This window comes from Halichoeres trimaculatus, unplaced genomic scaffold, assembly GCF_033239565.1.
Source record: "Halichoeres trimaculatus isolate MK-OKI-2021-1 unplaced genomic scaffold, fHalTri1.1 fHalTri1_scaffold_35, whole genome shotgun sequence".
Classification (NCBI taxonomy): Eukaryota; Metazoa; Chordata; class Actinopteri; order Labriformes; family Labridae; genus Halichoeres; species Halichoeres trimaculatus.
In genome coordinates this window covers 399,304-409,277 of record NW_027437213.1, presented here as the reverse complement: position 1 = coordinate 409,277, position 9,974 = coordinate 399,304, and the positions used below count along the sequence as shown (strand labels likewise).

The following is a 9,974-nucleotide window of genomic DNA, read 5'->3' as shown; positions in this document are numbered from 1 at the left end:
TGTTATTGAGAGATAAGCTCAAAGACATAGGAGTGAACCCATCCTTTGTCTCCTGGATCACAGACTATCTCACAGAGAGGCCACAGTTTGTCAGGTTGGGAAACTGCGTCTCTGGGACGGTCATGAGCAGCACGGGGGCTCCACAAGGAACTGTTCTGGCTCCATTCCTATTCACACTTTATACTGCAGACTTCAAATACAACTCTGAGTCCTGCCACATCCAAAAATACTCAGATGACACTGCTATTGGACTTGAGCTAAATGGACTTGAGCTTATATAGCGCTTTTCTAGTCATGGACCACTCAAAGCTGCTGTACACCACAGGTCACACTTACCCATCCACACCCATTCGCTCTCACATTCACACACTGATGGATCCAATCTTTACTATGACAGCTATCCATCAGTATATCTAACACAATCACACCCTTTCATACCCATTCACACACCACTGACGCAGCAGTGGGAGCAACTAGGGGTTAAGTGTCTTGCCCAAGGACACATCGCCATGTGTCGCCCAGAGCTGGGCTTGAACCTGCAACCTTCCGATCGCCGACCAAGCGCATTCTCCAACTGCGCCACCGACGCCCCAATTGTGGCGTGTATCCAAAATGGAAAGGAATCTGAATACAGGGATCTGATAAAAGCTTTCTGTGACTGGAGTCATAGAAATTGTCTCCTACTGAACACCTCAAAAACAAAGGAAATGATTGTGGATTTCCGAAAGTCTGGGCTCTGCCATCAGCCAGTTAACATCCATGGGGTGGACGTGGAGGTGGTGTCAACCCACAAATATCTTGGTGTACATCTGGACAACAAGTTGGACTGGTCCCTTAATACAGATGCACTCTTAAAGAAGGGGCAGAGCCGTCTCTTTTTCTTAAGGAAGCTCAGATCAATTGATGTCTGTGGAAAGCTGCTGCAGATGTTTTATCAGTCCGTGGTAGCCAGTGCTTTGTTTTATGGTGCAGTATGCTGGGGAAATAGTTTAAAGCAGCAGAAGGACAAGAGGCGACTGGAAAAACTGGTGAAGAGAGCTAGCTCCGTGGTTGGATCCAGTTTGGACTCACTGGAGGCTGTGGTGGAAAGGTATACACAGAAGAAAGTGGAGGCCATCATCCGTCACTCTGATCACCCACTTCACAACATCATAGTCCAGAGGATCAGCAGCAGTTCTGGACGTCTTACCTCTGTGCGCTGCAGGACCGAGAGGTACCGAAGATCATTCCTCCCTGCAGCCATCAGAGTGTACAATTCTTTGCTTGGAAGAGTGCCAAAACAACTTGAATTTCCCTCCGGGGATTAATAAAGTATGTCTTGTCTTGTCTTGTCTTGTCTTGTAATGTGACTGGAACCTCCAGCATCAACCCCTCGTACTTTGAACTGCTTGAATTTTCAACTGGAAATAGATCTACACAAAATTAAACCACCAGTAGAAACAAAACAATGTAGTGAGTCAGTGCAACTAAACTTAGCCTAGTCTGAGCTGTACAGCTGGCTGCACAGTTTTTGTCAACTCTCGGGCTCATCTTTTTGCAATCAAGATCCATCAAGACTTTTTGCAAAAACTCAAAGGTGGATTCCAATTTCTTTGGATACTTCAGATTAAGTGTGTACATGAGCCTGAAGATCATGGTAAAAGCTGCTGCAACTGAGGGCAAATTATTGACAACCTCTGTTCCTTCAATGATTATCTTGATGTCTTTGGCTGGGTGGAGTGGACTCTCCCATCCTGTGATCAAGATGGCCATGGTAGTCTGCTTCAGCTTTTCAGCCTAATTTTCTGGAATATCCTGCCAAAAAAAAAAAAAAACATTCAAAGATTCTAATGTGTTCCCATTTTATATATGGCTACAGTGGTCACTTTTATACCAAGATTTAACTTAAAATGAATGTGGTATCCACTGTAGTGGTATGCACTGTATTTACAGTGATCAGTCAAATGACCCAAGCACAATTTTCTCTTGTGCACCATAGAGCACATTGTGGTACGAGATGCAAGATTCACCTTCAGAAAAGTTGCAGCACTAACTAGAAAAGCACTCAGAGAGCACATACCTCTGCCAGCACCACAGTCCTCGACCATATTATGATTTTTACTATAAATATTACTCCTACCTTTATTTGATGTACATATTTAGATTCCTTGACCATAAAAACACTCCATTAGCAAACGGATTCATAATGATATCTATTTTATATCAGTAGTTATTCACAAAAATCACATTTTCGTCATAGTGGCCAGACGCTGATCCGGATCAACACCAAAATCGAATCAGTTCTTCCTTTTTTCCATGCTGAACATTTCCTGAAAACTTCATCAAGATCCATCCATAACTTCTTGAGTTATTTTGTTCACAGACTCACAGACAGACGGACAGACTCTCCCAAAAACATAACCTCCTTGGCGGAGGTAAAAATGTGTGCAACTTTTTGCCTTTCATCTCCAGGTATTTTAATTCATCAGTCATCATCCTGCTTTTTCTTCAGTCAAGTTCCCCCTTTTGTTCTTGTTTCATGTCTTGTTAAAGTGTTAAGTTTTATTTTGAAAGTTCACAAGTCTTTTCTTATTTCTGTAGATTTTGTTTCCTGCCTGGCACTGCCACACCTGATCCCTGATTGTGCTTCCCCAGCCGTCTCCTCACTCCCAATCACCTCATTGCCTTAACCCTTATGTCTTCCCTTGTCTTGTTGCCAGATTTTGTTCCTAGCAGGGTTCATACAGATTTTTCATGGTCAAATTCAAGTACTTTTCAAGGAGCTTCAAGGTCAATTTTCAAACTTTTCAAGTACTGTGAGCGGTTGTTAATTTCATAATGTTAAGAAATTGATGCGCACACAAAACAGCAATTTCATTGTGTTGAACAGCACATTTGTTCACAACTTCACAGAGAAGACTCGTATTTACAAAAAAAAACATTTTTTTCCTGATTCTTGTCTTTTTACTACTTCTCAAAGAACTGATTCTCATCACTTGCTGACGAAACTGGTATCATTATCTTTTAAACTAAGAGTATTAGGAGTATTATGAGGATTTATATTATATTTATTATATTACAACAATTTTTTTAATGCAGCTCCCTCCTTTGTGAAAACAACATCCCTCCACAGTAGATGGTCCACAAACAGGGCAGACTGGGAGAACAAATTAAACGCACCCTTCCCAACACCGTGTATGTTAATGAAGCAGCTGACAGCTCTCAGTGGATCAGTCTGAAGACAAACAGTGAAGTCATATCTCCTGTCCAGACCTTCAGAATTAATCTGAACACCTTGTAACAAACAACCACCCGTTAAAAACACCAGCGTTCAACACATGGAGCTTATCATTTAGCGCGAGCACATTAGCAGTAGCTCGCGCAAGCGTCAGCTGATGAGGAGGATGATTGACAGCGTTTTCTCATAATCTGACACAGACGTCATGTTGCAGCAGGACAAAAACACTGAAACAGGTGGTTTGACGCTGTCTCTCTGCAGTTCTGATCAAACATAACTAATGCTAAGTAAAATCTGTTACGCTAAGACTGCTGCATGCCAAAGTTGTGATCTCCTAATGAAGGAGAGCGTGAGGAGACGCGCTGATCCAGATGCATCTTGGGCAGATATCTACTTCATATAACCCTACAAAAACTCGCTGTCAGTTATACACAGATAGGGTATGACTATATATCCCACACTGACTTGCAGGAACGGAATATTCTGTGTGGAGCACCTGCAGTCCAAAACTGAAATCCGGCCAAGAAAGGGAATATTTTCTTTTGATTAAAAGATCGATCGATGTCAAATTTTGAAGATGAGGATCGTTTTTATTTTTGAGAATCGATTTTTTTTTAACCCAGCCCTACTTTTTTTGTATCCAGTTCTATGGTTTTTCTTATTCTCAAACAATGAGTAAGATAGCCACATCTCAGACGCTTATAATAAACCAAGCCGGTAGCGCGGCTTTAGCACAAACAAGCCATCTAACCGGCAGGTTATCACATGACCGTTGTTCATCTGTGCCGGGTCTCAATGAGAAACGCCGTTTCGTTCCTTTGTATGTACAGGGCGAGCCTCCCACTCCGCCGCGGCCGTATGCTCAGACCAGGCACGACCCGGTATTTGTAGACAAAACCTGTCACCGCCTGACCGCAGTTATTTTATAACCTGCCCCGACAAACACCCCCAGGCAACACTACCTTTATGTTAAATGGGACACTGCCTTCATCACTCATGCCTAGCATGAAGCATAAAAAGGTGGTTAGCTTCAACAGGTAGCAGGCTAATTGGCTATTTAACATGTAGGGCTTCCAGGGTACCTCTCGTGGCTGGCGAGTGCCGACTTGCCCATAGCTTCCACTGCAATCTCCTTTTTACATACACTGCAGTATGCTGCACGGGGATTTGCGCTACATTTAATCCAAAATTTGTATTTTTCTTTCTCCAGCCAACGGTCATGCCTCCCGGCTTGCTGTTTAAGGAACAATCCTCATGGGGGAGACGTCACAACGCACATATAAACAGACCAGTTATGTTACACCCGCGAGCCCATCAGATGGAACATTTTTTTTCCCCCACAATTTATTTTATTTCTCTCTATTTGATCGATCTGTTGAGTTAGGAAGCTGAGTAGTGAGTTATATACGATTATAAATTCAAGCATTCTCAAGCACTTGAATAGAAAATCAAGTACTTTCAAACCTTGAAAACACAACATGAAAAAATAAGCATTTTCAAGGATTTCAAGGACCTGTACAAACCCTGTCCTAGATTTTGTTCCTTTGTTTCACTGTGCAGTGCTCCCTCTATAAACATAGTTTGCTAACAATGTGTTTTGTTGAGATCTTTCCTTATGCCTGGTGTTTTTTGATACATCTGCTTATGAGTTCTTTTTGTTCTTAGAGTTCAAGCCATGACAATAAAATATGATTTATTCAAATCACAAATATCACCTCTACAGTCATAGCCCATTCATGCTACGGTCCAAATCTTTCATTTTTGCATAATGAGCAAGTCTCATAAACTGAGTATGACTGTAACACTGAGGCTTGAGAGATCAAAGACCTTGCATATATTCATGTGTATATATGCACAAGAGCCATTTTTAATGAAACCTAAACATACTGTATAAAAAAACTTTTTGCACTCCAGGTTAAAACCTCTTCCCTATATGTGAGTGAGATGCCCTTACCTGATATTCTTTGATCAAATGCTCAACAGGTTCCCCCAGGTACATCATCAGAGATGTGAAGATAGGCTCTCTTCTTGTGTTGATGTCCAAAGTCTGATTCAAAAAATGGTATTCAGTACAATCACAAACAAAAAATAAATATTTAGCATTCCTCAGACAAGAAACCCCTTCATAGATACCTCATCCAAAAGCTGTAAGACACCAGACATCTTCTGTCTTACAGCTCCCCCCTTCCGCCTGATAACCTCCAATAGTTTGGAGTGCTGGTCCAACTGTGCCAGTAACTTAGTCCCCAAGGGAACTGTTTTTATTCTCATAAACTCAGCATTGATCTATAAAACAAAAACAGAAGTGCATCCAAGATGAAGCTTGAAAACATATATTTTTCACAGCTACAATCACAGCTGACCACCTGAAAATAAGGACATCACCAATGAAATTGATGCAAAGCAACAAATTTGTACATAAAGTAGACACCAGCATGTATATTATGGTCCTGGCTGTATTTTTAAGATGGTGTGACATTCAAACCTGAAAAGAAAAAAGTAATAAGTTGAATTATTTCACATAAAAATCACTAGTTGCTTTTTTTGAAAAGAAAAAAAAAAAGTCCCCAAGTTGCCAACACAGCTGCTCACTATATCACAGCGGAGTGGGAGATGAAGGGCCCTGTGCAGGCACAAATGTCTGTGTGAAAATAATGTGGACATTGACCAGTTTTTAATTAACTTTCCATGTTCAAGGGAATAAGATTGACCCTATCCTGAAATTGAATTTGTTTTAAAATTACCTTAATAGCCATATTGGACATTTTTAATTGAATGTTGTCTTTTTTGATGAGCTTTCTTTCTGTGATGATTGTTGAGGATGATATTTACTTAGGTGCGTTAGTAGAGCTTTCCAATAAACACAGGGGTAAGGATGGCCCTGCCAATAATGCAGATGGTAAAGTTTATAGTGTTTCATAAGTTCAGATCTTCTTGACAATGAGTCGTCACAGTCTTTACATTTCCACATGCATGGATAACTGATGCAACATGAAATACAAGAGAAAAAAACAAGAGATATTTTTAATTTGTTGGGGTAACAACGCCATAAGTTTTATATTTACATTTTTTTATCTACCACGAAAACTAATTGAGATTAAAAATCTCTATTTCAAGAGGGTCCTGGAAAAGACAGCGGCACATTCAAAAGTTTTAAGCAAACACACAGTCATCACACATAAAACAAGACTTCAATACCTTAAGTTTATAGAATAGACCTGGAAACTGCCAAATCAATTTGTCAGATTTCATTTGAGCCAGTGCTATTATTGGGTCAAATTAAGTGTCCAATTAATTAAAAATGTTCTCATGATATTGTGAAGGAACTTACCACAAGTTATGAGGACAGGCCTCAGAGCAGCTAATTTCCTTGAAAAAGGAAACAATATTCTCTTGTTATTAATAAGCCAACACACTTAGTAGGTGCTAGATACAAATTGGGAACCATTAACATGTAATGTAAACTGGTTATACATATGTTTAGGCTTTATGTTGAGAATGGATATAATGTAAATACATAAAATGCAAAAATATAGTATATTTCAAGCGCACATCCTGCAGTCATTGTGTAAAATACAAACCTAGTGAGAATTAGCAAGACCCTGTAAAACTATCCATAGTAAGTTTTGGACAAACGATTATTTGGGCAGTGAATGATAAATTACATTTTTATAAGGTATTAACAACTAACTTACCACAATGGACAAGTCTGGAAGCTTTTCAGATGTTGCACTGCAAGATAAATTTTTTTAAAAAAAAAAAAGTAAGTTAACTTTAGCTGAAGCCATACAGACACCTTTGGAAAAGAGCTATTTCACACTTACTTAAAATATCATTGATTATTTAGTTGTTGTTTTTTTCTTTTTTTTTTAGAAGACAGCTAGTACCCCGAAAATATGGGCAAGTTAATAAAGATAGAAAGCTCTGATAGTTTTGGCATTGTCATCAAAAAGGGACAATGCCTCCATCCTGACACTTACAAGCGCGCACATAATCTCTCTCCATAAACATACACACACATAACCCAGAAGCGGGTTAGTCTCTGTAGTTTTATTTGCACGCACCTACTGGCACTCCACGTGTTGTTCAACTCGTCCAAACTTGTACTTCACGGTTGACGAGCTCACGCTGTAGAGCAGGAATGTCCAACTTGTGCCATGGAGGGCCAAGAGGCTGCAGGTTTTCTTTCCAACCAAGAACTCCACCAGCTGATTCCATTGAGTACCTCACCTTCAAGCAGAGAGCAGGGGCTAATCAGTGGAATCAGCTGGTGGAGTTCTTGGTTGGAAAGAAAACCTGCAGCCTCTTGGCCCTCCATGGCACGAGTTGGACATCCCTGCTGTAGAGCATACACCGGTGTTTCGGATCAAAGAGTGCCCGTAATAAATAGTGACTTCCGGCCAAATGCGCTGCAGTCACAACAGCGTTGAAAATTATCTGGTGGCTGCCTCCTCCTTTAATGTTACATTTAAAAAGAAATGGGAATAAGTACATTTTCTCATTTTTCTCATTAATAAAGATAACTAAATATAGAGGCGAGGTCCATACCAAGCAGTGTGCCGGCGAAAAACCCGCGTTCGGCTACAGGTTACTCGTTAACACGGTCACTCTATAAACCGCTACACCCCTCATGGCTCCCGTTCACAGTACTAACACGTTACGCCGTCAAACATTTGAAACGACTCAAAAATGCATACTAAGTTAACCAGTAATTTAAACAGGGATTGAACGTGCACTGTCGAAAAATTATAGCTTATTTGTCGTGGGCTATAAGCTAGCAAGCTGAGTTCAACAAGACAGCCTGGTGATACCATGGCAGACGACCCAAAGGGCGGTTTAATAGATGAACGGGGCGATAAAACCATGGTTGATGTCACAGTCTAAAAACGCATTTTTGTCTTTTATTACCTGAAACAAAGTTTCCCTCCACCCAGGAGTTGCAGAGGCTGAAGATGGACTCGGCCGTTCCCGTCAGATCCTCAGGTTTCGTTTTCCGGAACACGCATGCGCGAAACGATCAACACCTGATCCGTTCAGGTTGATTGAATGAGTCATTTCATTTTGATGTCAAATTGCAAACTCATATTGAAACGAAATAAAAAATATTGATTCAGTCAGAAGTACAAACCTGAAAATATAGTTTAAATCTGAAAACGATTTTTTGAGTCCATATAATGTGAATTTATACATTAAATGAACAACAGCAAAGTTTTACTTTTTTCAGTGCTTTGAGACACTGAATTTGGGGGTTTCATTATCTGTGAGCCATAATAATCAACTTTTTAAAAAAAAATAGATGCTTCAAGAATTTCACTCTGTGTGCCGTAGATAGATTTACAATATAGAAATGAGTGACCAAAAAATCAAACTTTTTCATGATATTCTCTTTTTTCGAGATATACCTGGAGCAATGCTACTCAGAACTACAACACAGAGTACAAGGTGCTCCTGGAAATTGTACTTACTTAGTACCAGTGCCAAGTTCAGTGTATCTGTGGGATTCTGGAGGAGTCCCACTGTCCACAGTTGTTGTTCTGTTCTTAGGGAGTGATTATCCCAATCCACCCTGGAGACATCAAGGTCCCTTTGCAGAAGCGGAAAGGAAACATGCTGGACACAGAAGAGGTGGATGCTATTGGAGGGATCTAGAAGACCTTCATCTTCAAGGCTGTGAAGAGTCTCATAGTGCACATTTGTTACAGCCATCCTTGCATCTCGCCATAGACGTTTTATTCTATTAGAGAAAAAGTACAATTAACTTCGAATTCTCAAAGTGCATTTGTTCTTTTTTTTTTTTATCATAGATGATTTTTTTTTTTTTTTACTGAAAATTATATATAAATGCATAAATACCATTCATTGTGCACCCTCTTTCCTGACAGGAAACTGCCCCTGCCACACCCCCTGATAGTGAACATGCATCGTGCTATGTCAGCATTTTCAACTCCTTGGTCTCACTGATCACACTTTGTGCAGCACGAACAGCTCAGTAAAAGCATGGTTGATAATCTCCGGCATCTCAACCTGGCTGGAAAATGTTCTAAAAAGTTGCATCCCCTGGTTGACAACAGTCGACATCGAGGGGCAATTTTTGTGTGACTTGAGAAAGTTTGATTAGAAGCCTCTGAAGAAATTCCCGTTTTTAGTTCCTCCTAGAAAAAAAAATAGCTCCATGCATCTTTTTCTTTCATCAAATTAACTTTTGAACTTAAAAGGAGCAAAAAGAGGACAACTTTATGTTGAAACGAAACATGCGCACTGCAGTTTATCTGTAATCTATCCCGGTAGTTTACCTTCATTTAAACTTGCAAACACTTGCCACAAGGGATGAATGGAGCAATAAAATGTTTTGAAGGTCTGGAAACGTGTGATGATTGGCACATGGAGGGAGCTGACATATTCACAGTTCCTCCAGCATTTATTCACTGTAAGAAGAGTAAAACACATGAATTGTCTTCTAAAATTTCCCTTGTACTTCTGTTCCTTCAGCGGTGCTACACGACACAACTGTGACATCTAGTGGACAATATAAACAATTACATGCCGCTAGATGTCTGAACGGTGCTGCACTGAAACCTGTGACCATCGGAAAATGTGACCGCAGGGGCGATGACGGGCATTGGCTATGTGTGCATTGTTCAAAAAAGAGGAGGAGAAGTTGAGTTACGTAAATGTCGTTCTCAAAGATTCATCTGGGGTAAACGTTTGCAAAATCTGTAGACATTGTGTGTAATTTATTCAAAGCAGTTGATTGATG

General features: G+C 40.2%; 1 long non-coding RNA gene across 2 annotated transcripts; it reads right to left on the bottom strand.

Annotated features, from left to right (window-relative positions):
* Positions 1-1,064: 1,064 nt before the first annotated feature.
* Positions 1,065-8,213, bottom strand: LOC141786504 (uncharacterized). Of its 2 annotated transcripts, none has more exons than XR_012597800.1 (6): positions 8,126-8,213; positions 6,913-6,949; positions 6,549-6,586; positions 5,351-5,503; positions 5,172-5,264; positions 1,065-1,794 (listed from the first exon to the last, which is right to left on the bottom strand). It is a non-coding gene; the product is annotated as an uncharacterized LOC141786504 (long non-coding RNA). The 2 variants fall into 2 exon arrangements; XR_012597801.1 differs by lacking the exon at positions 8,126-8,213 and adding an exon at positions 7,282-7,404.
* Between the last annotated feature and the right edge of the window lie 1,761 nt (positions 8,214-9,974).